At 48.5% G+C, this 25,951-nt stretch overlaps 2 protein-coding genes across 2 annotated transcripts in view; one reads left to right on the forward strand and one right to left on the reverse strand.

Moving 5' to 3' along the window:
- Positions 1–25,951, forward strand: part of C13H7orf50 (chromosome 13 C7orf50 homolog) — a 191,610-nt gene that overhangs the window by 81,507 nt on the left and 84,152 nt on the right. The window lies entirely within an intron of this gene.
- GPR146 (G protein-coupled receptor 146) overlaps positions 1–25,951 on the reverse strand; it is a 68,878-nt gene that overhangs the window by 15,770 nt on the left and 27,157 nt on the right. Inside the window, exon 2 of the mRNA XM_064153711.1 lies at positions 17,934–17,975. The gene's annotated coding sequence lies outside the window, so the exon portion shown is untranslated. The remainder of the gene's footprint in view (positions 1–17,933; positions 17,976–25,951) is intronic.

Here is a 25,951-nt window from a genome sequence, read left to right on the forward strand (position 1 = left end):
CTCGTCATCCTGTCAGTAGTCCCTCCCCAGCCTTCCTGTAGCCCCCTTCAGATACTGGAAGGCCATTCCAAAGTCTCCTCAAAGCCTTCTCTTCTCCAGGCTGCAGAGCCCCAACTCCTTCAGCCTGTCCTCATAGCAGAGCTGCTGCAGCCCTCTCAGCACCTTTGTGGCCTCCTCTGGACTGGCTCCAACACTTCCATGTCCTCCTTGTGCTGGGGGCTCCAGAACTGCACACAGGACTGCAGGTGGGATCTGAGGAGAGCAGAGCCAAGGGGCAGAATCCCCTCCCTTGCCCTGTGCCCACACTGCTCTTGCTGCAGCCCAGCACAGGGTTGTGTCTGGGCTGCACTCACACTGCAGGCTCCTGTGGAGCTTTGCATCACCCCAGACCCCCAGGGCCTTTTCCTCAGGGCTGCTCTCAGCCATTCCCCACCCAGCCTGGAGCTGTGCTTGGGATTGTGCCCACCCAGGAGCAGGACCTGACACTTGGCCTTGATGAATGCCATGAGGTTGGCCTGGGCACACCTCTGCAGCCTGTCCAGGTCTCTCTGGATGGATCCCTTCCCTCTAGTAAATCAACTGTGCCACACAGCTTGGTGCCATCTACACACTTGCTGGGGGTGCACTCGATTCCTCTGTCCCTGTCACTGACAAAGATGTTCAACAGCACAGCTAATGGAGAACTGTAGCCCATGGAAAGGACTTGTGTTAGAGCATGGAAAGGGAGCAGCAGAAACAAGTGTGTGATGTACTGACCGTGACCCCTGTGCCACTCATGGGGAGGAGTAGAGAATTCTGGAGTAAAGTTAAACCCAGGAAGAAGAAAGGGGTGTTGGGAAGGTGGCTTAAAGATCTGGGTTTATTTCTCATTACCCTGCTTTGATTGGATTGGTAATAAATTAACCTCATTTCCCCAAGTCAAGCCTGTTTTGCCCATGCTGGTAATTGGTGAGTGAACTCTCCCTGTCCTTACCTCAACCCAGGAGCCTTTTGTCACATTTTCTCTCCCCTGCCCTGCTGAGGAGGGGGGTGACAGAGCAGCTTTGGTGGGCACCTGGCATCCAGCCAGGGTCAACCCACCACAAAAAATAGATTCAGAATCTACCTCCTGCTGTGCTAATGGGTGGAAGCTGAGGAGTAATTAGTTTGTCAGGGAGCCAGTTTCTTAGTAATGATTGATAAATGGTTGTTCTTGAATAGCCCACACAGGCACATGAGTAAAGCAGAGCTGGTCGGGAGGTCGCTGGAGCCTGCTTGCCTATCATCACTTAAATGAGCCTTGCAGGTTTGAGTTGCTGTGGAAAACACACATATAAACTCTGATTGGATGTTCAGATCCTACATGTAGAAGTTCAAGTGAAGCATTCTGATGTGCAGATCACAAACATCATGAATCACTTTGCCCAGACATTTGATTAACTTCTTTCCATCGTTTCAGCATCAGTCCAACTTGTGTTGACATCCAAAGGATTGGATGATGGGGCCAGTCACAGGATGGCAGGAGTTGGAAGGGACCCAAGGAGATCATCCAGTCCAACCCCCCTGCCAGAGCAGGACCATCCAATCTAGCTCAGGTCACACAGGAATGCATCCAGACTGGCCTTGAAAGGCTCCAGGGAAGGAGACTCCACAACCTCTCTGGGCAGCCTGTGCCAGTGCTCTGGGACCCTTACAGGAAAGAAGTTCCCCCTTGTGTTGAGCTGGAGCCTCCTGTGATGCAGCTTCCATCCATTGCTCTTTGTCCTATCCCAGGGAGGGATAGGACAGCCTGTCCCCCCAGCCCTCAGATATTTATAAACATTATCAATTCTCTTCTCAGTCTTCTCTTCTCCAGACTAAGCAGCCCCAGGTCACTCAGCCTCTCCTCATCAGGCAGTGCTCCAGTCCCCTCATCATCCTCATAGCCCTCTGCTGGACCCTCTCCAGCAGATCTCTGTCCTTCTTAAACTGGGGAGCCCAAAACTGAAGGTGGTACTCAAGATGAGGTCTCACCAGGGCACAGTAGAGGGGAAGAACCTCCCTCGATCTGCTGGTCACACTCTTCTCCTAATGTACCCCAGGATCCCATTGTCTCTGGCCACAAGGGCACATTGCTGTCCTGTGGATGTTATCCAGCAGCACTCCCAGGTCCCTCTCTACAGGGCTGCTCTCCAGCAGATCACCTCCCAACCTGTCCTGCTGCAGTTTATTCTTCCTCCCCAGATGCAGGACTCTGCACTTGTCCTTGTTGAACCTCATTTGGTTCCTCTGTGCCCAGCTCTCAGTCTGTCCAAGTCTCGCTGGAATCCGATACGTGTGTGAAGGATGTGATGCTAGCACGAGAAAGAAGGTGCTGCCTTTTATGTGCTGCTTTAGCACTTACACAAAAAGGACATGAAGTTCAGCTGACAGAGCCCTAAAGGAAAATAGGTCTTCTGCTAAGCACAGTAAAAACAGATTTGCAAATACCACAGTGATGAGCAGAGTTAAAAATGCTTATGGAGGCTGGAAAGGACAGCAGTCATTGTGCTTATGCAAAGCTTCTGCTGAAAGCAGTTAGGAAAGTTTTTTGGTGCTTTGAAGTTTGCCTTTGGTTTCCTTTCTTTTAGAATATAATTGCAAATGCAGCCTAATTGTGATTAATTGGTTAATTAGTTACTGCTGTGTCTCTGCAGTGATATTTTCCCAGTATGGTTTGCTGTGTTTTATCGTTCTGCTGTGAACAGAAGATTCAGGAGTAGCTCACTTTCACTGAGCCCTTTTTGCTTTATTAAAGGCTAATTAGATTAACTTGTCATCAATTCCTTTGCTAAACTTCTAGATGGAAAAATGTGAGCTCTTATATATATATATATATATATATATATATATATATATATATATATATATATATATATAAGTTCTGGAGACCCCCCAACACAAGAAGGACATGGAAGTGTTGGAGCCAGTCCAGAGGAGGCCACCAAGATGCTCAGAGGGCTGCTCTGCTATGAGGACAGGCTACAAGAGTTGGGGCTCTGCAGCCTGGAAAAGAGAAGGCTTTGAGGAGACCTTGGTGTAGCCTTCCAGTATCTGAAGGGGCCTACAGGAAGGCTGGGGAGGGACTACTGACAAGGTCTTGTAATGACAGGAGGAGGAGGAGGAATGGGTTTAAAGTGGCAGAGGGGAGATTCAAAATGGATGTTAGGAAAGGGTTCTTTGCAGTGAGGGTGGTGAGACACTGGCACAGGTTGCCCAGGGAGGTTGGGTGAGCACAGAATCAAAGATCCCATTGGGTGATTCTGTGCTCACCCAACCTCCCTGGAGGTGTTCAGAACCAGGTTGGATGAGGCCCTGAGCAACCTGTTCTAGTGGGAGGTGTCTCTGCCTATGGCAGGGGTGTTGAACCTGGATGATCCTTGAAGTCCCTTCCAACCTAAACCATTGTATGATTCTGTATTTAGAGCCACTAATAAAAACTGAAAGGCAAATACTCAGTACATAAAGGAAGGGCAAAGGAGAATTCCAGCAAAGGAATTGCCAGGCAATTCCTTTGCACATAAACAGCAAAGGAGAATTCCAGCAAAGGAATTGCCAGGCAATTCCTTTGCACATAAAGAAAGGGCAAAAGAGAATTCCAGCAAAGGAATTGCCTGGCAATTCCTTTGCACATAAACAGCAAAGGAGAATTCCAGCAAAGGAATTGCCTGGCAATTCCTTTGCACATAAAGAAAGGGCAAAAGAGAATTCCAGCCTAGTGTGCAAGAGCATGGAAATTGCTATGCATAAGACAAAGCCTACTGTAACTTCCTGTTGGACAACCAGATAAAAGGAGCAGCATGACCCATTTAGGCAATGATGTGTTTCCTAAGGGTCTGCTACCTGAAAACTGAACACTGCTTTCTGTTCCTTTTCACTGACCCAAGCTTTACGTGCGCTAACGCAAGTAGTTTCTAGGCTATAGCTCTCCCCCTAAAAAGGCAGTCTAAAAGCTGGAACTACTTAAAACCTCACCTGGTAGACACTGCCCTATGGTTCCTTGGTGGCTGGCAGAAACATTTTGCCCATCAAGTCAGGCCCTTTTCCAAAGGAGCTGAGCAGAAACTCCGCTATCTCAGTTCTCTGGTAGGGATAAACAATGGGAGCGCGCAGGGGAGGATTGCTGACGCCGCTGCGCTGCCCTGGGCAGTGGCACTGAACTTTGTGTATACATGTGACTTCCCCTGCACGTACATCCACCTAATCCTTTAAGCTCCAGCTGCATGCTCTTACTGGTGTGGAGGCCTGCTGCAAAAACAGGGAGCCTGAGCCCTCCTGCCATAAGGACTGTCTGCGTAGTGCGGTCATAACTGCTGAAGAGGGCTTCAGGGGTCCTTTGTGGGAAGGGCAAACTGAAAGGATCTTGCTATGGCTTATAAACAATTCAACCTTAGGTGTAATGGCAGCAATAAGAAGAGGAGGCTCAGGGGTGACCTTATTGCTGTCTACAACTACCTGAAGGGTGGTTGTGGCCAGGGGGAGGTTGCTCTCTTCTCTCAGGTGGCCAGCACCAGAACCAGAGGACACAGCCTCAGGCTGCGCCAGGGGAGATTTAGGCTGGAGGTGAGGAGAAAGTTCTTCACTGAGAGAGTCATTGGACACTGGAATGGGCTGCCCGGGGAGGTGGTGGAGTCGTCGTCCCTGGGGCAGTTCAAGGCAAGGTTGGATGTGGCACTTGGTGCCATGGTCTAGCCTTGGGCTCTGTGGTAAAGGGTTGGACTTGATGATCTGAGAGGTCTCTTCCAACCTTGGTGATACTGTGATACAAATACTTGTGCGTCAAGCCAGGAGAGCTTTTTTCATAGCATCAACCAGCTTGGAAGAGACCTCCAAGATCATCCAGTCCAACCTATCGCACTTCTCACTTGCCCCATGTGGTAGGACAAAGAGCAATGGATGTGAGCTGCAGCACAGGAGGTTCCACCTCCACACAAGGGGGAACTTCTTGACTGTAAGGGTCCCAGAGCACTGGCACAGGCTGCCCAGAGAGGTTGTGGAGCCGCCTTCTTTGGAGCCTTTCATAGTCTGTCTGGATGCATTCCTGAGCTAGATTGCATAGTCCTGCTCTGGCAGGGGGGTTAGACTCGAAGATCTCTTTGGGTCTGTTCCAACCCCTGACATCCTGTGATTTTATCACCCAGCCCTGTCCCATCAACCAGACCATGGCACTAAGTGCCCCAGCCAGTCTTCACTTGAACACCTCCAGGGACAGTGACTCCACCACCTCCCTGGGCAGCCCATTCCAATGCCAATCACTCTCTCTTCCTCCCAACATTCATCCTGTACCTCCCCTGGCACAGCTTGAGACTCTGTCCCCTTCTGTTGCTGCTTGCCTAGCAGAAGAAACCAACCCCACCTGGCTACAGCCTCCCTTCAGGGAGTTGTAGACAGCAATGAGCTCTGCCCTGAGCCTCCTCTTCTGCAGGCTGCACACCCCCAGCTCCCTCAGCCTCTCCTCACAGGGCTGTGCTCCAGGCCCCTCACCAGCTTCATTGCCCTTCTCTGGACACCTTCCAGCACCTCAACATCTCTCTTGAATTGAGGAGCCCAGAACTGGACACAGCACTCAAGGTGTGGCCTGAGCAGTGCTGAGCACAGGGGCAGAAGAACCTCCCTTGTCCTGCTGGCCACACTGCTCCTGAGCCAGCCCAGGATGCCATTGGCTCTGCTGCCCACCTGGGCACACTGCTGGCTCATCTTCAGCTACTATCTACCTGGTCCCTTTCTTCCTGGCTGCTCTTCAGGAGAGCTACAGGAGAGGGATTTCTGCCATAGGATTACTTAGCTTGCATAGCTGAGCATGTTAAGAGGGTAAAAAAAAAACAGGAGCAAAATAAACTCAACTGGTAAAAATGTTGTCAGTCAAATTTGGTTTTCTTTAGAGCTTCTCATCACAGCTGTGTTTGTTGGGAGCTGCATCCCTTCCTGCCTCTGCAAAACAATGCTATTAGCAAAAGCACTTGGCCTCTGCAGACTTTAGACAGCAACCCAGCATTAGAGCTGAAAAAGAGCCAATGTATGCCTTATAAAATACTTTAAACCCCAGAACTATTTTAGGCATTCATTTTAATTCAAAGGGAAAAACATCCCAAGCAAACGTAAGGAAAATGCTGCTGCTGTAACATCTCATTTCAGTGAGGTGCTAGGAAAATGTAAATTCTTGCCATTTGAATGAAAAAAAAAGGAGTAATATCATGATTCTGTCTGCTTAGCCTGAATACAAATAGCCCTTAAATAATTTGCCTTTTTAAACTGTAATGAAGAATTAACTTATGTCTTTTCCTTCCTCCCCCAAGCAGTGAAGTTTAATGCATTGTATTAACCAAGCAAAAAGGAGTTGACACCTAAAATGAATGAAGAATTTGCCATTCATGTTGTACCTGTATATAGCTATGTGCACTTTCTGTAGTGTCTGTAGTATAGTTTCTGTTGTCTTATTTAGAATCATAGAGTCAGTCAGGGTTGGAAGGGACCACAAGGATTGTCCAGTTCCAACTCCCCTGCTATGGGCAGGGACACCCTACCCTAGAGCAGGCTGCCCACAGCCTCATCCAGCCTGGCCTGAAACACCTCCCTGGGCAACCCATTGCAGCCTCTCACCACTCTCATGGTGAAGAACTTTCTCCTCATGGCCAGACTGACTCTCCCCACCTCCAGCTTTGCTCCATTTTCCCCAGTCCTGTCACTCCCTGATATCCTGAAAAGTCCTTCCTCAGCTTTTTTGTAGGCCCCCTTCAGATATTGAATTTTATATCATTAGTTGCCTATTTTGATTCTTGCATTATCTTCTAAGCTAAAACTTCCCAATAGACAGCCTCTAAGGTTCATAGAATCAACCAGGTTGGAAGAGACCTCCAAGGTCATCCAGCCCAACCTAGCACCCAGCCCTATCCAGTCACCTAGACCATGGCACTAAGTGCCTCAGCCAGGCTTTGCTTCAACACCTCTAGGGATGGTGACTCCACCACCTCCCTGGGCAGCCCATTCCAATGCCAATCACTCTCTCTGACAACAACTTCCTCCTAACATCCAGACTAGACCTCCCCTGGCACAGCTTGAGACTGTGTCCCCTTGTTCTGTTGCTGCTTGCCTGGCAGAAGAGCCCAACCCCACCTGGCTACAGCCTCCCTTCAGGTAGTTGTAGACAGCAATGAGCTCTGCCTTGAGCCTCCTCTTCTGCAGGCTGCACACTCCCAGCTCCCTCAGCCTCTCCTCACAGGGCTGTGCTCCAGGCCCCTCACCAGCTTTGTCACCCTTCTCTGGCCACCTTCCACTTAACCCCTGAGAGCCTTTTTTGGTTGTCAGTATTTACAAACCAAGTATTTACCTAGCTCAGTAATTTTTTTTGGGGGGGCTCCTTTTGATTATGCTTTTATCATTTATGTTACAGTGAAAAAAGTAATCCCAAGTCTCTATTTACAGTCTTTACAACTTAGCAGCTCTGCTTGTAAGTGCTGAAATGTTCTACTGGTCACATTGTTCCATAAACAAGCACTTCTTTAATCTCAGAAGTCACATTTCTATGAAGAGACGATGTGGGGCAGCCCAGGATGATGCTTTTCTTTGAATGGTTTGTAATATTTCATGCTTATCACTGGGTTAAGCTATTAAGTATGGTTTGTATTTCGAAGCACAGAGCAAAAACCCCCAAAGGGGGGGGATGATTTATATCTGATAAAACCTCAGTGACAGTTTGGCATGGAGTTGGAGGTGGAGCATGCTTGCCTTTTGAAAGTCAGACCTCATAAACTTTAGTCCATAGGGTTTTATTTTGCAGCAGAAAACATGCAGAGATGGGGAGATGGAATCACACTCCTTTGGTCCCTAGGGAGAGCACAAGGTAATAATGTGGCTCCTTCCAGTCTGCTGCTCTCTGGGTTTTATAGAGGTAACTGCTTGCTCTTATAGGCCCCACCAGTCCCTCACTTGTTTCACTTTGCAGTGCCCACAGCCTAAGAGTTTTCACATTAACCTGGTTAGGTTTGTCTAGCACACTTTCCCTGAGGCTCCTTTGAATGCATCATCCCCTACGCACTTATGCTGTGTAACTCTGGCAGGGGGTTGCACTCGGTCTCTTTGGGTCTCTTCCAGCCCTTGACATCCTGTGATCAACCAGCCCTATCCAGTCAGCTAGACCATGGCACTAAGTGCCTCATCCAGCCTTTTCTTGAACACCTCCAGGGTGATTGTGGTAACTTGGGGTAGTTGTGGAGCAGAAGAAACTGCTGTGCTTTGACCAAAACCATCCATAGAATCATAGAATCAACCAGGTTGGAAGAGACCTCCAAGATCATCCAGGCCAACCTAGCACCCATCCCTGTCCAGTCAACTAGACCATGGCACTGAGTGCCTCATCCAGGTTTTGCTTCAAATAGCAAACATTGAAGCTGACTTCCACACAGAAGTGCTTAAGAAAGAAATCATTCTTGGTGCCATGGTCTGGCCTTGAGCTCTGTGGTAAAGGGTTGGACTTGATGATCTATGAGGTCTCTTCCAACCTTTGTGATACTGTGACACAATTCTGGTAATACCTTCTTTTACTTACAGGAGCTAAATAGGACTAAAGCTGAGGTCTGATCTGTTTGGGTTTGCTCAGCACTATATTGACTTTCAGAAGTTTGCATTTTAGGAGTACTTTGTGCAGTAGCACAGGTAGGGTCAGTGATTCAGATGGGTTAAACAAATCACAAGGTTAAAGTGAAAGTAGTTATTTAGGGCTGTGGTTGCCAGAACATTATTTTTATGAGCTGAAGAGTTTTTGTTGAAGCATCACTGTGTCATTAGTGAATTAGTGGGTGTACATTTGGGCCCTTTCTATCCATGTGTGAATGTCTATAAAGAACAATTATTCATACAAAAGAAATATTCCTCAGTGTACTTTTAAGCTGAAATGATGATAGTGTCAGAGGAGCATAAACATAATGAAGAGACTGGTGTGGGCAAAGATCTCTTGTTCATAACACAGAATGCAGCCAGTCCCTGCTGATATTTCATAGAATCAGCCAGGTTGGAAGAGACCTCCAAGATCATCCAGGCCAACCTAGCACCCAGCCCTGTCCAGTCAACCAGACCATGGCACTAAGTGCCTCAGCCAGGCTTTGCTTCAACACCCCCAGGGATGGTGACTCCACCTCCCTGGGCAGCCCATTCCAATGCCAATCACTCTCTCTGACAACAACTTCCTCCTAACATCCAGACTAGACCTTCCCTGGCATAACTTGAGTCCATGTCCCCTTGTTCTGTTGCTGCTTGCCTGGCAGAAGAGACCAACCCCATCTGGCTACAGCCTCCCTTCAGGTAGATGTAGACAGCAATGAGCTCTGCCCTGAGCCTCCTCTGCTGCAGGCTGCACACCCCCAGCTCCCTCAGCCTCTCCTCACAGGGCTCTGCTCCAGGCCCCTCACCAGCCTTGCTGCCCTTCTCTGGACACCTTCCAGCACCTCAACATCTCTCTGCAATGGAGGAGCCCAGAACTGGACACAGCACTCAAGGTGTGGCCTGAGCAGTGCTGAGCACAGGGGCAGAATTTGTTCTCATTTTTTCACTACTGTTGTTTCAAGAGTAAAAATGAGATTTAGTATTAATGGGATTCATTCAGGACTGTATGCTTGTGTTTTATCTCAGGGTGAGTGTATTCAGCAAGTTCCTATTTGGTCATAATTATGAAAATGCTTTGGTAATTACTTAAAAAAAAAGGAAATTGAAAGTGCAAATCAGCTGAAGTAAGCAAGACTTGCAGATTTTAGCTTAGTTGCTTTGGAGCAGCCTTTATATGAGCACTACCTTTAGTCCTTTTCCTTTTTTAGTCTGCTACAATAGCTCAGGTGGTGAGGACTTTGATGGAAGACTTGAAAAAGGCGACCACAATTGCAGCAGAGCTGCAGCCCCATTAATCATGCATTCACTCTTCAGAACCAGCGTCTCTGCTTTGAGTAGTTCCAGCAGCTTTCCCTAAGGGCTCTTTGCAAAGCAGCTCTGGTGAAACTCGCTCTGGTGGCTGGGTCTGCCATAGCCTTGGCAGGACAAGTCAGCCTCCCCTCTGGTGAAGCCTCAGCAAAGGGATGTGGGTGTCTGCTTTTCATTTATTCATCAACAGACCTTTTGGTTTGAAAAAGAGGAGGCTGAGGGGAGACCTCATTGCTGTCTACAAGGACCTGAAGGGAAGTGGTGGAGAGGCTGCTGCTGGTCTCTTCTCACAGCTAACTGGAGACAGAACAAGAGGGAATGGCCTCAAGCTGAGACTGTGGAGGTTTAGATTGGGCATTAGGAAAAAGTTTTTCACAGAGAGAGTGGTCAGTGACTGGAATGAGCTGCTGCTGGAATGAGTCACCCACCCTGGATGTGTTTAAGGGTTGTTTGGATGTGGTGCTTCGGGATATGGTTTAAGGTGAGTCTTGTAGAGTAGGGTTCTAGGTTGGACTTGGTGATCCTGAGGGGCTTTGCCAACCTGCATGGTTCTGTGATTTCCAAAGTGGACCACGAATCTGGATCCTTCTAAGGGATGTTGCAGTGTGCTCCAACTGCTTGAATGTTATTTTCCATGTGCCAGCTCCACTGTTACAGGAGTGGGAATCTCCAGCAGAGCTGGTGGCAAGCAGGCTGGGAGAGGAGCGATAGCAGCTCCTTCCTCTGCTGACATGAGTCAGGATCCTCCTGTGGTTTGGTGAAAATCCCTCAGACCTGCTAACCCAGCTAATTCAGAGAAGCTTTCCCAAAGCATTCAGTTCACTAGCTTGCCTTTTATTTCTCTGTTTTGAAAAGACTCTGGTCCTGTTTCAGAAACATGATGCTGTGCTAAATACACAGGGCAAAACCTGACAGTTGCATACAATGGGAGAGAGAATGGCAAGGCTGAGGTGTTTGTGTGTCTCCTAGACAGCAGGCTTCATAACTTGGCCTCCTTTATATTTGGCCTCTGCTTTGAATGGTCAAACTGCTGCAATTCACTCTTAGGTGGCTGCCTGTGTGGCTGTGTGAGAGATGTGCTCTGGTGCCTCTGTGTGCACCTTTTGTCTCTGCATACTTGGGATAATTTTATCAGCTATTGGTTGAAAATGTCATGAGACATTAAATCAGTTTATTTAGCTGTTGGGGGCTAATCCAAACATAGAGAATGTAATGCACTGCTCCTGACCTTTTCCTGTTACCAGGCTTTCAGCAGCTCTTTCCTTTGCAGACCTCAGGTGGCAGGGATGGAGGAGGAGTTTTGATACTCTGAGTGTGTTTTGTGAAGGCTATGGGACAGGCTGAAAGCAACAGAGCTTACTTGGCAGCACAAGAGAAAGAGGAGAGGAGAAGTACAACAAAGGAAGAAAGTCTATGGCCTTACTGTCTTCCCTAATAAAGAGAATCATAGAATGGTTTGAGTTGGAAGGGACCTCAAAGATCATCCAGTTCCAAACCCTGCCATAGGCAGCGACACCTCCTGCTAGAACAGGTCACTCAAGGGCTTCATCCAACCTGGTCCTGAACATTTCCAGTGAGGTTGTGGAGCACACAATCACCCAGTGTGATTGAAGATAGAGAAAATAAGATAATTGTGGCTATAAAATCCTGTGCTGAAAGAATGAAAATAAACAACATCCATGCCATGTGGAAATGGGAGAGAGCAGTGTGCCCAGGTGGGCAGCAGAGCCAATGGCATCCTGGCCTGGCTGAGGAGCAGTGTGGGCAGCAGGACAAGGGAGGTTATTTTGCCCCTGTGCTCAGCACTGCTCAGGCCACACCTTGAGTGCTGTGTGCAGTTCTGGGCTCCTCCATTCAAGAGAGATGTTGAGGTGCTGGAAGGTGTCCAGAGAAGGGCAACAAAGCTGGTGAGGGGCCTGGAGCAGAGCCCTGTGAGGAGAGGCTGAGGGAGCTGGGGGTGTGCAGCCTGCAGAAGAGGAGGCTCAGGGCAGAGCTCATTGCTGTCTACAACTACCTGAAGGGAGGCTGTAGCCAGGTGGGGTTGGGCTCTTCTGCCAGGCAAGCAGCAATAGAACAAGGGGACAGAGTGTCAAGTTGTGCCAGGGGAGGTCTAGGCTGGATGTTAGGAGGAAGTTGTTGTCAGAGAGAGTGATTGGCATTGGAATGGGCTGCCCAGGGAGGTGGTGGACTCACCATCCCTGGAGGTGTTGAAGCAAAGCCTGGCTGAGGCACTTAGTGCCATGGTCTGGTTGATTGGCCAGGGCTGGGTGCTAGGTTGGGCTGGCTGACCTTGAAGGTCTCTTCCAACCTGGTTGATTCTATCATTCTATGATTACCTTAGGACAGATTCACCAACATCTCTTCTCTGTAATAATTCTTAATTACTTTGGAGATACATATATAAAGTTAAGGACAAAAGCTCTCTTGGAGAGTGTTCCTGGAGCTTGGCAGCAGTGGGGAAGGATGGTTTACAAACATTCCACACCAAGAAGATATTTGGAAACCAGCCATGGGATGTTTGGCCACTCTTATTACAGGCAGCATTAGATGCATTTTTTGGTTGCACTGCAGCCATCTGGCAGGTTAAGTGCTCCATTTGTCCCTTAACAAAGGAAGGTTTCCTAGCCAGTCTGCTTTGCACTCATTCCATATGAAACATGATTTTAGGTTTACTCTTCTGTTTTTTTTGGAGGGGAAGGCATGTCAGAACAAAGGGTTAAACCATCACTTAAGCACATCACAATAACACTGCCATGTCCTTAGAGCCATTGTGGAGTTTGACTCTCTGCTCCTAGATTTTAGACTTGTTTTTTTTCCTTCAGATGGCTTTCTTAGATTGTTTTGGTGTTACACAAACCCTGTCAGACCAGTCTATACAGCTCAGCCTTTTCCCCAGTGCCTGAAATCCTGCTGCAAAAGACTGCTTGGTCTTAGAGTTTGCCACAAAGGAGAAATAAAAGGGTGAAATAATAACACCACCGACTTGCTTTAATTAATTGTATGTTTCTGTACTTAAGCTTGAAGGGTGGAAGATATTGCTTTAAAGACTACCTATGAAGCTGGTGAATGAGCAGCCACTCAGGGTGCCACTTCAAAGAGAAACACCCAAAAAAGAGCAACAGAAGGGAAGCTGCTTTGGAATTCTCTCAGTTCCTCCTGGCAGCCCAGAGTTTGCAAAGGAAAGCAACCTGGAAATGGTTATTTTCTTTTGGGTTAGTTACCTAAGCAGCTCCCAGCAAATAAAACTGGAGGTGGAGCAGCCATCCAAAGATCCACTTAGTAACCTGTGCCTGCCACAGCTTACCTGACTTGAACAGTTTTTCCTTCCTGGCTAGGGGAGAGTGGCCAGTAGGACAAGGGAGGATATTCTGCTCCTGTGCTCAACACTGCTGAGGCCAAACATTGAGTGCTGTGTCCAGTTCTGGGTTCCTAATTCAAGAGAGATGTTGAGGTGCTGGAAGGTGTCCAGAGAAGGGCAACAAAGCTGGTGAGGGGCCTGGAGCAGAGCCCTGTGAGGAGAGGCTGAGGGAGCTGGGGGTGTGCAGCCTGCAGCAGAGGAGGCTCAGGGCAGAGCTCATTGCTGTCTACAGCTACCTGAAGGAGGCTGTAGCCAGGTGGGGTTGGTCTCTTCTGCCAGGCAAGCAGCAACAGAAGAAGGGGACAGAGTGTCAAGCTGTGGCAGGACAGGTCTAGGCTGGATGTTGTTAGGAAGTTGTTGTCAGAGAGAGTGATTGGCATTGGAATGGGCTGCCCAGGGAGGTGGTGGAGTCGCTGTGCCTGGAGGTGTTGAAGCCAAGCCTGGATGAGGCACTTAGTGCCATGGTCTGGTTGACTGGATAGGGCTGGGTGCTAGGTTGGACTGGGTGATCTTGGAGGTCTCTTCCAACCTGGTTGATTTTTCTGTTGCTGCTTGCCTGGGGGAAGAGACCAACCCCACCTGGCTATAGCCTCCCTTCAGGTAGTTGTAAACAGCAATGAGCCTCCTCTTCTGCAGGCTGCACACCCCCAGCTCCCTCAGCCTCTCCTCATAGATCTCCCATTGCCTGGGGGCTGTGTCTTGTGGGGCAGTCTGCAGCACTTTTGGTTCTTTTTGGAAGTGCTTTAGAGTGCTTTCCCCCCACTAAATACACAATGTGGCACATATAACAGCTGAGCAGGACCCAAACTTCAAACCCTCCCACAGAGCAGCTTCCCTTTTGCTTCTCTTTCTTTGGGGAGATCTCTTTGATTCTGCTTGTATTTAAAGCCTGCTGCTGGGTAGTCGTGGAGCGTGGATCTGTTTAAACCAAATTCAAAGAGCATCATGAACTGACACCTGCTTAAGTCTTTAATTAAAAGTGGCTTAATCTCTAACAATCTCTACACACATAAGCAGAAAGTGTCTGTGTTTCATGTGTACTTTGAACTGCCATTCATTTAGAAATCAAAGATTTGTAAATGAAACACAGGGTGCTAGACGTGATGATGTTTCACTGGAAGCCCTTCTTCTTGGCATAGCCTGGTTTTCCTGGTGTTCTCAGTGCCTGGGAGTGCTTTCTTATTAAGAATCATGGGCACAGGGGGAGGAAAATCAAAAGAAGGCTATCCTAAAAAAAAAAAGTGTACCAGCTGTATTTAAAACATACTTAAACAGGGGCAGGCAGAGGTCAGCAGGATGAGAGTGAGCAAGGCCAAGTGCAGGGTTCTACACTTTGGCCACAACAACCCCAAGCAGCACTACAGGCTGGGGACAGAGTGGCTGAGAGCAGCCAGGCAGAGAGGGATGTGGAGGTACTGGTAGAGAGTAGCTGAAGATGAGGCAGCAGTGCCCAGGTGGGCAGCAGAGCCAATGGCATCCTGGGCTGGCTCAGGAGCAGTGTGGGCAGCAGGACAAGGGAGGTTCTTGTGCCCCTGTGCTCAGCACTGCTCAGGCCACACCTTGAGTGCTGTGTGCAGTTCTGGGCTCCTCAATTGAAGAGAGATGTTGAGGTGCTGGAAGGTGTCCAGAGAAGGGCAGTGAAGCTGGGGAGGGGCCTGGAGCAGAGCCCTGTGAGGAGAGGCTGAGGGAGCTGGGGGTGTGCAGCCTGCAGCAGAGGAGGCTCAGGGCAGAGCTCATTGCTGTCTGCAACTCCCTGAAGGGAGGCTGGAGCCAGGTGGGGTTGGTCTCTTCTGCCAGGCAAGCAGCAACAGAACAAGGGGACAGAGTCTCAAGTTGTGCCAGGGGAGGTCTAGGCTGGATGTTAGGAGGAAGTTGTTGTCAGAGAGAGTGATTGGCACTGGAATGGGCTGCCCAGGGAGGTGGTGGAGTTGCTGTCCCTGGGGGTGTTCAATCAAAGCCATGGTCTGGTTGTTTGGATAGGGCTGGGTGCTAGGTTGGCCTGGATGATCTTGGGCGTCTCTTCCAGCCTGGCTGATTCTATGATTCTATTACTGATGATATTTATAAGATGTAAAAAAGATCAGGGAAATTTATGTAATTTGGCAGCTTTGTTCATTTCCTTTAGGTGAAATCAGAACTGGAAAGGAGGGACTTGTAGCAAGTATAAAACTCTAAAATGTCACCTGGGCCCAACTTCCACAAATTTTATCATCATTCCCTCTCTAAGAATCTAGATTTTAGGCTAAGAGATTTTTTTTGGCCCCCTAAAAGAATGGCTTTCAGCCAAGCATTTCAACTGGAAGCTCGTCTTGCTGTGGCTGATGTCTCACTCAAGATAGCCTCTCTGTTTTCATACATAGGCTCTAAGATTACTGTGCTGGAGTATATTGCAAGTAATAAAAACCAGACACAGCAAAAATTGTGGCATGTTGAGAAAGAAGGGAAGGGGGAAAAAAAAAAAGGGTGAAATGAAAGAGGAAGTGCATCATTTATTATAACACCATGTAGGCTAATGAAAAACATACTGCAGGGCTGGAAATTTGTTAAGAGCTCAACTCCAAAAAGTTTCCATTCCCCTCACCACCCCCCCCCCCAAAAAAAAAAGCCTTGGGGCCTCTGGCTCAATGCTTGTGGCTAAAGAGGCCCTATGGTAAGCTGACATAAACTGCTCCATAAACGTTCAACTCCTCTTTCTCAGTGGTTTGAAAGGAGCTTTTTAAGTGTTACCTCTTGATACTGAGGGCACTTTATCAAAGGGGAAAGGAGGGCAGTGCAGTTTTATGGCTGGGTTGTTAAGTTGGAATGAAACGTTGGGGAGATGGGCACTGGGCACAGAAAGGTTGTGTTCATTGTACACAGGAGAGCATGAAAAGGTGAAGGGAACTGGCAAGAGCTGATGCTAACATTAAAGAATTCCTGGCTTCTAGTCCTTTGCTTATTAACTAGACCGAGGTGAACAAGTCCCCTGCTGCCCACTGCTCTCAGCAGGTGCCAGCCCTTGCACTTGAGCACCTTATTGCTGTCTACAACTACCTGAGGGGTGGTTGTGGCCAGGAGGAGGTTGCTCTCTTTTCTCAGGTGGCCAGCACCAGAACAAGAGGACACAACCTCAGGCTGCACCAGGGGAGATTTAGGCTGGAGGTGAGGAGAAAGTTCTTCACTGAGAGAGTCATTGGACACTGGAATGGGCTGCCCGGGGAGGTGGTGGAGTCGCCGTCCCTGGAGCTGTTCAAGGCAGGACTGGACGTGGCACTTGGTGCCATGGTCTGGCCTTGAGCTCTGTGGTAAAGGGTTGGACTCGATGGTCTGTGAGGTCTCTTCCAACCCCGATGATACTGTGATTTTTCAGGCTCCATGCAAATACATCCTCAGACTGTTGATGGGATTTGCACCATCAGTGCCCTAATGGATGGTACTGGCCATGCAGAGAAGCAAAGAATCATAGACTCAGTCAGGGTTGGAAGGGATCACAAGGATCATCTATTTCCAACCCCTCTGCCATGGGCAGGGACACCTCACACTAGATCAGTCTGTGTAGAGCCTAATCCAGCCTGACCTTAAACACTTCCAGGGATGGGGCTTTCACCACCTCCCTGGGCAACCCATTCAGGGTCTCCTCAGTCCTATCACTACCTGACACCCTAAAAAGTCCCTCCCCAGCCCCTTTAAGATACTGAAAGGCTACAATAAGGCCACCTTAGAGCCTTTTCCTCTCCACACTGAACAGCTCCACCTCCCTCAGTCTCTCTCAGAGGAGAAGGAGAAGACTGAGTTTTGTGCCTCTTTCCTTTTTATGTTTGGCTTTCTTAAAGATGTGCTTTCCCTGCAGAGTTAGCCCAGGCTGTCTGACTAGGGGTTGGCTTTGTCTTTCTCCTGCTCCCTGATGAGCCCTTGTCAGTGTATGAAAATCACCAACAGAGGCTGTGAGATTTCAAACAGTTTTAACTGTGATGGTGGCCTGGTGGTAGAGGTGGTGGGGACAGCATTACAGCCTCAAATCCTTCTTCCCAGGCATTGGCAAAGGGTTTGCAGAAATACTGCCCATCAGTCCTTCTGACTGCTGATGTTCCTTCAGTCTGTTTCTGCAGTTGTGGCTGCACAGAAGTTCCCCAAGGCTGGCAAGGAGCCCTGGAGTGTCTCAGGCTATGGGACACTTCCAAGAAGTCCAGATTTGACAAACTTAGAAAGGTGTAGTAAATTGGATGTGTCTTTGTATGAGACTACTTAGAATCAGTCAGGGTTGGAAGGGACCACAAGGAGCAGCCAGTTCCAACCCCTCTGCCATGGGCAGGGATACCCTACCCTAGAGCAGGCTGGCCACAGCCTCATCCAGCCTGGCCTCAAACACCTCCAGCCATGGGGCCTCAACCACCTCCCTGGGCAACCCATTCCAGCCTCTCACCACTCTCATGCTGAACAACTTCCTCCTCACAGCCAGCCTGAACCTACTTAAGGTAGCCCATTTGTGATCCTTCAGAAGAAGGATGACTTGAGGAGTAAATAGTGCTTGCCTTAGCTAACTCTGCAGTGAGGATTTAGCAACCCAGTACTTTTTTTTTTCACAGAAGCAAACAGCAGGTCTAGAAATCCCAGTTTTGATCAATATGTTGTGCCTTGGTGAAATAAGATGCACACAATAATAGTCACACTGCATTGCTACAGCTGTACTTACATGAGGTGCAGCCCAGGAGAAGGTCAGTCTGAAGCTGAACCCCTGGGAGGGAAGAAAGAGAAGAAAGAAAAGGTGAAGCAGTTGTTTGTAGGTGGTTATAAAAAACATGAAAAGACACTTTAATTGATTCTGATAAATACAAGATTGCTTCCTTGGGGGGCGTTGTGTGTGTCCTACATCTCACTGCACCATGCTTGGTGCAGAATTTAGCTCCAGTGATCAGAAGGTTGCCAACATACTTGTTGGTGACGTTTGGTGTTGAATTGCTGCATGTACCAACTTGGCTGTAGCTGGAAGAGTTGATAGAATGAATGCCTCACGGTGGTGTACATGGATTTATTTACATCTGTGAGGTGAATTGAGGATCTTGAGTCAAAGGCTGATCTAAAAACAGCAGCATGACTTCCTTCTCCTCAGAGAGAATGTCAGGCTTGGTGGGTTAGAACTGACACATAACAGTCCTGATATGAAATATTCAGCCTGTGATATGGTACTCCTGATAGATGTCAGCTTGGTTGGGTGCTGTAAAGAGCAGTGGGTTTGGCACACTGCTTTACAGGTTACTGAGAATCATAGAATCAAGCAGGTTGGAAGAGACATCCAAGTTCATCCAGGACAACCTAGCACCCAGCCCTATCCAAACAACCAGACCATGGCACTAAGTGCCTCATCCACTCCTTTCTTGAACACCTCCAGGGACGGTGACTCCACCACCTCCCTGGGCAGCCCATTCCAATGCCAATCACTCTCTCTGCCAACAACTTCCTAACAACATCCAGCCTAGACCTCTCCTGGCACAGCTTGAGACTGTGTCCCCTTCTTCTGGTGCTGCTTGCCTGGCAGAAGAGCCCAACCCCACCTGGCCACAGCCTCCCTTCAGGTACTTGTAGACAGCAATGAGCTCTGCCCTGAGCCTCCTCTTCTGCAGGCTGCACACCCCCAGCTCCCCCAGCCTCTCCTCACAGGGCTCTGCTCCAGGACCCTCACCAGCTTTGCTGCTCTTCTCTGGACACCTTCCAGTACCTCAATATCTCTCTTGAATTGAGTAGCCCAGAACTGGACACAGCACTCAAGGTGTGGCCTGAGCAGTGTAGAGTACATGGGAATATACATATATCTATGTATATGTGTATGTGTATATATATGCATTAAAGAGGTTTAAGTGTTTTAGCTTAGATAAATGATTGATTAGTCATATCTGGAAAGCAAGATAACTTCTAGGCATATATGAAGTTTCCTCCCTAATAAGAAGGGTGAACTAGTTCAAGGCTACTCAATTATGACTGAATTTGGAGGTAGTATTTCAATATGCAGAAGCAACATTTCTAAAGGAGAAGGAAAATGAAGAAGAGCACTAATTTCCCTATGCTATGCAGTAAAAAACAATCCCAGACCATGCACAAGAAAGAATCCAATGTGTATATATATGTATCTATGTGTGTGTGTGTGTATATATATGCATTAAAGAGTTTTAAGTGTTTTAGCTTTATGCATTGAAGAGGTTTAAGTGTTTCAGCTTAGATAAATGATTGATCAGTAATATTTGGAAAGCAAGATAACTTCTAGGCATAGATGAGGTTTCCTCCCTAAAATGAACTAGTTCAAGGCTACTTAATTATGACTGAAATTTGAGGTACGCAGAATACTTTGGGAGATAAAAAATGGTTTTAAGAGAGCAGCCTGGGCCACTCCATTCTTTTCATCTTAACATTTTAGTGAGGTGCAAGAGTGGTTTGTCAAAGAGCTGATCTCTTTCTGGTGCACGTTTTTCCTTCCCCTTTTCTCTACTGTTAGCAGTGGTTCTGGTCTTTGCTACCCCACGTTTCAGCCAGAGCCACCCAGCTGCCTTGTTCCACTTGGCCTCCCCTTGCCCTCTGTTTCATCTATTGTGGCTGGTGTTTGAGGACCCAAGAAAAACAAACAGTGCAGCCAGTATTTTGCTTGCAATTTTAGTTTCATAATTGGATGAAGAGCAGTAAGTGGAAGCACAAACTCTCATTATGGTGTGGTCTTGATCTTAAGGAAAAGGGATTTCTGTGGCTAATGGGTATTGGTGACATGCTGTGCAGGTGGAAATCACCTCACACCAGCTCTAGTGGTCTTAAAACCGTCCTGTAGTGGCAGGCTGCTTGCTTGCAGCCTCTGCATGGCCTCTCTTAATGTGCCACAAAGTCATGCAAATGAAAATCAGATCTTCTGTTTATACTTTCACACAGATTTAAGCCATGTTCAAGGACCTACAGCTGCCCCATGTAATAAAGCAGGTATGAAGTGCTTCTTTTCTCTGTGTTTGTTAGGTGAGAAGGATTTCAGTAGTTAGATTGGTGGATGTCAGGAGGTCTGGCTGATACCTCTTACTGCTGAATTCCCACCTGTGGAACAGCTGTGATATGTTCTGGAGCTCTAGGAGCTCCAGCCATGGGCAGAGAAGGCCACAGGAGATGGCTTTTCCTGACTGATGCAGCACTTCAGTGCCTTCCTTATTGCCTGTGGCCTCATCCCCATGTAGTTATGGACATGACTGGAATTAGACATGGGAGCTGTTGTTGCACAACCTTGTTTACATGCATGGCAAGGTGCAATATTGAGACCTGCTCTTCAAGGACTGCTCTTGTGTGAATCATAGAACCATAGAATCAACCACACTGGAAGAGACTCCAAGATCATCCAGTCCAACCTAGCACCCAGCCCTATCCAGTCATCTAGACTGTGTGCCCACAGAGCTCTTAAGGGTGAGTTGGAGGAGGGTTTTGTCCATAGTGGTCACCCAGCAGTAACCAAAGAGCTCTGCTACTGCTGACCTACTCTGGATTCACAGGGGTAACGTGACCCTTGTTGCCAATCATAGAATCAACCAGGTTGGAAGAGACCTCCAAGATCAGCCAGGCCAACCTAGCACCCAGCCCTGTCCAGTCAACCAGACCATGGCACTAAGTGCCTCATCCAGGCTTGGCTTGAACACCTCCAGGGACGGTGCCTCCACCACCTCCCTGGGCAGCCCATTCCAATGCCAATCACTCTCTCTGTGAAGAACTTCTTCCTAATATCCAGCCTATACCTACCCTGGCACAACTTGAGACTGTGTCCCCTTGTTCTATTGCTGGTTGCCTGGGAGAAGAGGCCACCCCCCACCTGGCTACAATGCCCCTTCAGGTAGTTGTAGACAGCAATAAGATCACCCCCGAGCCTCCTCTTCTCCAGGCTGCACACCCCCAGCTCCCTCAGTGACTCAGGAGCTCTCCTGGGTTGATCTGATGTTCCTGCTTTCTGATCCCTGTTGCTGAAGTACACTTTCTTTCATGTAGTGAACAGTGTTTCAGGACTGATTAAATTACAAGATGAATCATGACCGAAATGCTGAGCTCGACACATTGCACCTCACATCCACGAAACCGAGCAGACGGAGAACAAGTTTTGTACTGACAGCCTTAGAGTGGGTTTGCAGTGTGGCTGGGAGCTGAACCCACTGGTTTTTGTCTTTTAATGTAAGCAGCTCGAGTGGAAGAAAAAGCTGGGTCATCACTTTGAAATGAAGCTGTGGCATGGGCAGAGTGAGCAGAGCATTTCTAGGTGGCTTGCGGAACGGAGCTGTCACCTGTGAAGTCTTAATGTTATTCATGAGGCCTGGCTTGTAATATTCCAACAGATGTAAGCCATGCACTGTGTTAATCATGCTCAGCTCTGAGTCACAGCACAAAGTTTGGCAGTGCTGTAATTAATTAAGTGCTGGGCCCAGTCCTGCTCAATATCTTTATTGATGATCTGAACCAGGGGATTGAGTCCGGCATCAGTAAGTTTGCAGATGACACCAAGCTAGGAGCAGGTGTGGAGCTGTTGGAGGGTAGCAGAGCCCTGCAGAGGGACCTGGACAGGCTGGATGGGTGACAGAGACCAATAGGATGAGATTTAACAAGGCCAAGTGCAGGGTTCTGCACTTTGGCCACAGCAACCACAAGCAGCACTACAGGCTGGGGCCAGAGTGGCTGAGAGCAGCCAGGAAGAAAGGGACCTGGGGGTGCTGGGAGAGAGTAGCTGAAGATGAGGCATCAGTGTGCCCAGGTGGGCAGCAGAGCCAATGGCATCCTGGGCTGGCTCAGGAGCAGTGTGGGCAGCAGGACAAGGGAGGTTCTTCTGCCTCTGTGCTCAGCACTGCTCAGGCCACCCCTTGAGTGCTGTGTGCAGTTCTGGGCTCCTCAGTTCAAGAGAGATGCTGAGATGCTGGAAGGTGTCCAGAGAAGGGTGAGGAAGCTGGTGAGGGTCCTGGAGCACAGCCCTGTGAAGAGAGGCTGAGGGAGCTGGGGGTGTGCAGCCTGCAGAAGAGGAGGCTCAGGGCAGAGCTCATTGCAAGAGAACAAGGGGACACAGTCTGAAGTTGTGCCTGGGCAGGTCTGTGCTGGATGTTAGGAGGAAGTTGTTGCCAGAGAGAGTGATTGGGTTTGGAATGGGCTACCCAGGGAGGTGGTGGAGGTGTTGAAGCAAAGCCTGGAAAAGGCACTTAGTGCCATGGTCTGGTTGACTGGATAGGGCTGGGTGCTAGGTTGGCCTGGCTGATCTTGGAGGTCTCTTCCAACCTGGTTGATTCCATGAAATAATTCTATGAAAAGAGACAAGGGGCAGCAGCTGTGAGGCTAATGAAGGAGTTAATTTCAGTGTGTTTTTTTAGACGATTTGAGTAGCACAAAGCAAAAAGCTTTGTGTTGCCAGCACAGACCAAAGGAAAGCAGTTAACTACCACTCCCTTCCCCAGCCCAGCATCGCTGGGGATACCACACAGCTCAAGCCTCACTCAAATTGATTCATTAGTTCAGGCAGTCATGTGCAGCAGAAGCGTGCAAGGAGATAGAAATCATTGTTGCAAGACTGTCTTTGAGCAAGGGAAAATCTCTTGCATTCTGCACACGAATCTGCAGTTTTGCCCCTGGAAACACTTTCATCCTTTCAGCTTGGATTAGATGTTATAAACTAATTTAAGAATTTAGAAGCTGCCACTTGAGTTTTGGGGTTTTTACCCTTGTCTGTCAGCAACACAAGCCCTGTGAGTCCATCTGGAGTGCTGTGTCCAGGTCTGGGCTCCTCAATTCAAGAGAGATGTTGAGGTGCTGGAAGGTGTCCAGAGAAGGGCAATGAAGGTGGTGAGGGGCCTGGAGCAGAGCCCTGTGAGGAGAGGCTGAGGGAGCTGGGGGGGTGCAGCCTGCAGAAGAGGAGGCTCAGGGCAGAGCTCATTGCTGTCTGCAACTCCCTGAAGGGAGGCTGTAGCCAGGTGGCGTTGGGCTCTTCTGCCAGGCAACCAGCAGCAGAAGAAGGGGACACAGTCTCAAGTTGTGGCAGGGGAGGTCTAGGCTGGATGTGAGGAGGAAGTTGTTGTCAGAGAGAGTGATTGGCATTGGAATGGGCTGCCCAGGGAGGTGGTGGAGTTGCTGTGCCTGGAGGTGTTGAAGCAAAGCCTGGCTGGGGCACTTGGTGCCATGGTCTGGTTGCTTGGCCAGGGCTGGGTGCTAGGTTGGCCTGGCTGATCTTGGAGGTCTCTTCCAACCTGGCTGATTCTGTGACTCTCCAGAGGCTGCAATCTGCAGGTCATGCAGTATATCATCGTTCACAATCGACTTTTCCTTCTCTTTTAACAAGTCTGCAACATTTTCCTTCTGTGGTTTCGCAACCCCAGATTTTCTTTTTCTCTTCCAAACAGCTTGAGTCCTATCACTAGATCAGATTTAGAGTTCACTGCTTCCAACAATTGTCTAATGAATCCACATGTTTACACAGCGTGACATTGGCATCCAGATAGTGTCGTGAAAGTCTCCACTCAGTACTACTGTTTCATGCTTCCTCTCTGCTTAAAACAATAAAAAGCTTCAGTCAGGGTGATTCTGGTATTCAGGGAAGCAGTGAGTGGTGGCTCTGCTTCAGCCACCAATACTCTCTCACAACATTTAGGAAACAAACTGTTTTTCCACCTGCTGTAAATGAAGATGTTGGCTCTTTAGCTACATTACCAATGCTAATTGCAGCAATAAATAAGTAGTAACAAAATCATAGAATCAACCTGTTTGGAAGACACCTCCAAGATCACCCAGCCCTATACAATCCACCAGACCATGGCACTAAGTGCCTCATCCAGGCTTTGCTTCAACACCTCCAGGGGCAGTGACTCCACCACCTCCCTGGGCAGCCCATTCCAATGCCAATCACTCTCTCTGCCAACAACTTCCTCCTAACATCCAGCCTAGACCTCCCCCAGCACAACTTGACATTCTGTCCCCTTCTTCTGTTGCTGGGTGCCTGGCAGAAGAGCCCAACCTCACCTGGCTACAGTCTCCCTTCAAGGGAGTTGTAGACAGCAATGAGCTCTGCCCTGAGCCTCCTCTTCTGCAGGCTGCACACCCCCAGCTCCCTCAGCCTCTCCTCATAGGGTTTGTGTTCCAGGCTCCTCACCAGCTTTGGTGCCCTTCTCTGGACATGTTCCAGTACCTCAACATCTCTCTTGAATTGAGGAGCCCAGAACTGGATGGGGCTGGGTGATAGGTTGGACTGGAAGATCTCGGAGGTCTCTTCCAATTTGGCTGACTGGAAGAAAGGACCTGGTGGTCCTTTCCAAGCATGGCAATTCATGGTGATGAGATGTTGTGCTGAGTGATTTGGTTTGGTCAAGGACTTGTCAGTGTGAAACTAATGTTTGGACTGGATGAGCTTGAAGGGCTTTGTCAATCTAAGAGATTCTGTGCTTCTGTGAATTCATGCAAGCTCTCTGCTTATACTGACTAACTCCAGCAAAGCTGCAAACACTTTGTTTCCTGCTTAGGTAGTCTGATTCAGCTTTAGTTTCCAGGTGGACCTCTCCAACCATAGTGATTCATAGCGATGAGAAGCTGAGGGATTTGGTTTGGTCAAGGTCTTGTCAGTGTGAAGCTAATGATTTGGCTCAATGATCTTGAAGGACTTTTCCAAGCTAAGAAATTCTGTGATTCTATGGGTCTGTGAGAGGCTGGATAATAGCATTTCCAGACCCAGTCCTTTATTCTGTCCTGAGATTCCCAGATGGAATGAAAACTCTGATCTGCATGGGCCCCACTGTTATTACCACAGGGGACCACTGCCTTGCTGCAGCTCCCAGCTCCCTTTCCCTGCTGCTGTCTCTGTTAAAATTGGCATCTGCACTCCCAGTGAATCATAGAATCATAGAATCAACCAGGTTGGAAGAGACTTCCAAGATCATCCAGTCCAATCTATCACCCAGCCCCCATCCCAACTGCCTGACCCAGTGGCAGTTTGCTCCTTTGCTGTTCATGGAGCATGGGAAGACCTTTTGTAATTAACTTGCCCTGTGTATTTTGCAAAGTGTTTAATTCCTGTTCTGTCTGATCAGATGGAAATAAATCAGTAGCATTTTCTTGGCAGCAACCTTCCACAGTCGTTTGCTCTGAAGAAACTTAGTCCCTGGTAGCATTAAGTGAAGGAAGGGAGGTTTGGCCAGGACCCCAAAAACCTTTCCTTTTTATTTTCTTGTGTCCTAGTGCTCTCATGGGACCTTTCACTTCCACACAAGCAACTGCCTGAACTGGCCAAGTGGTCTTGATTTAACATTGCTTTATGAACACTACTTGTCCCAGCTGCAGGATGTCATAACCTCTGTTTCCTTAGCTTAGATTTGAAATCATGGAGCTGTGTGATTCAGATGAACCACAACTGCCCTGGCTTTAACTCGATGTGTTTGTGTTGAAAATACAATTGTCTGCTCCAGAGTTGAGCTGCTATGCAAATTCAGCTGAGCTGCCCTGGTGAATGGGAAATACCTGCCTGAAACCTGCAGTGAAAGTGGAAGCAATTTCTAAGTCATCAGTGCCAATGATGATAATTATCATAGAATCATAACATCAACCAGGTTGGAAGAGACCTCCAAGATCAGCCAGGCCAACCTAGCACCCAGTCCTATCCAGTCAACCAGACCATGGCACTAAGTGCCTCATCCAGGCTTTGCTTCAACACCTCTCCAGGGATGGTGACTCCACCACCTCCCTGGG

Source organism: Pogoniulus pusillus, chromosome 13 (assembly GCF_015220805.1).
Source record: "Pogoniulus pusillus isolate bPogPus1 chromosome 13, bPogPus1.pri, whole genome shotgun sequence".
NCBI lineage: Eukaryota > Metazoa > Chordata > Aves > Piciformes > Lybiidae > Pogoniulus > Pogoniulus pusillus.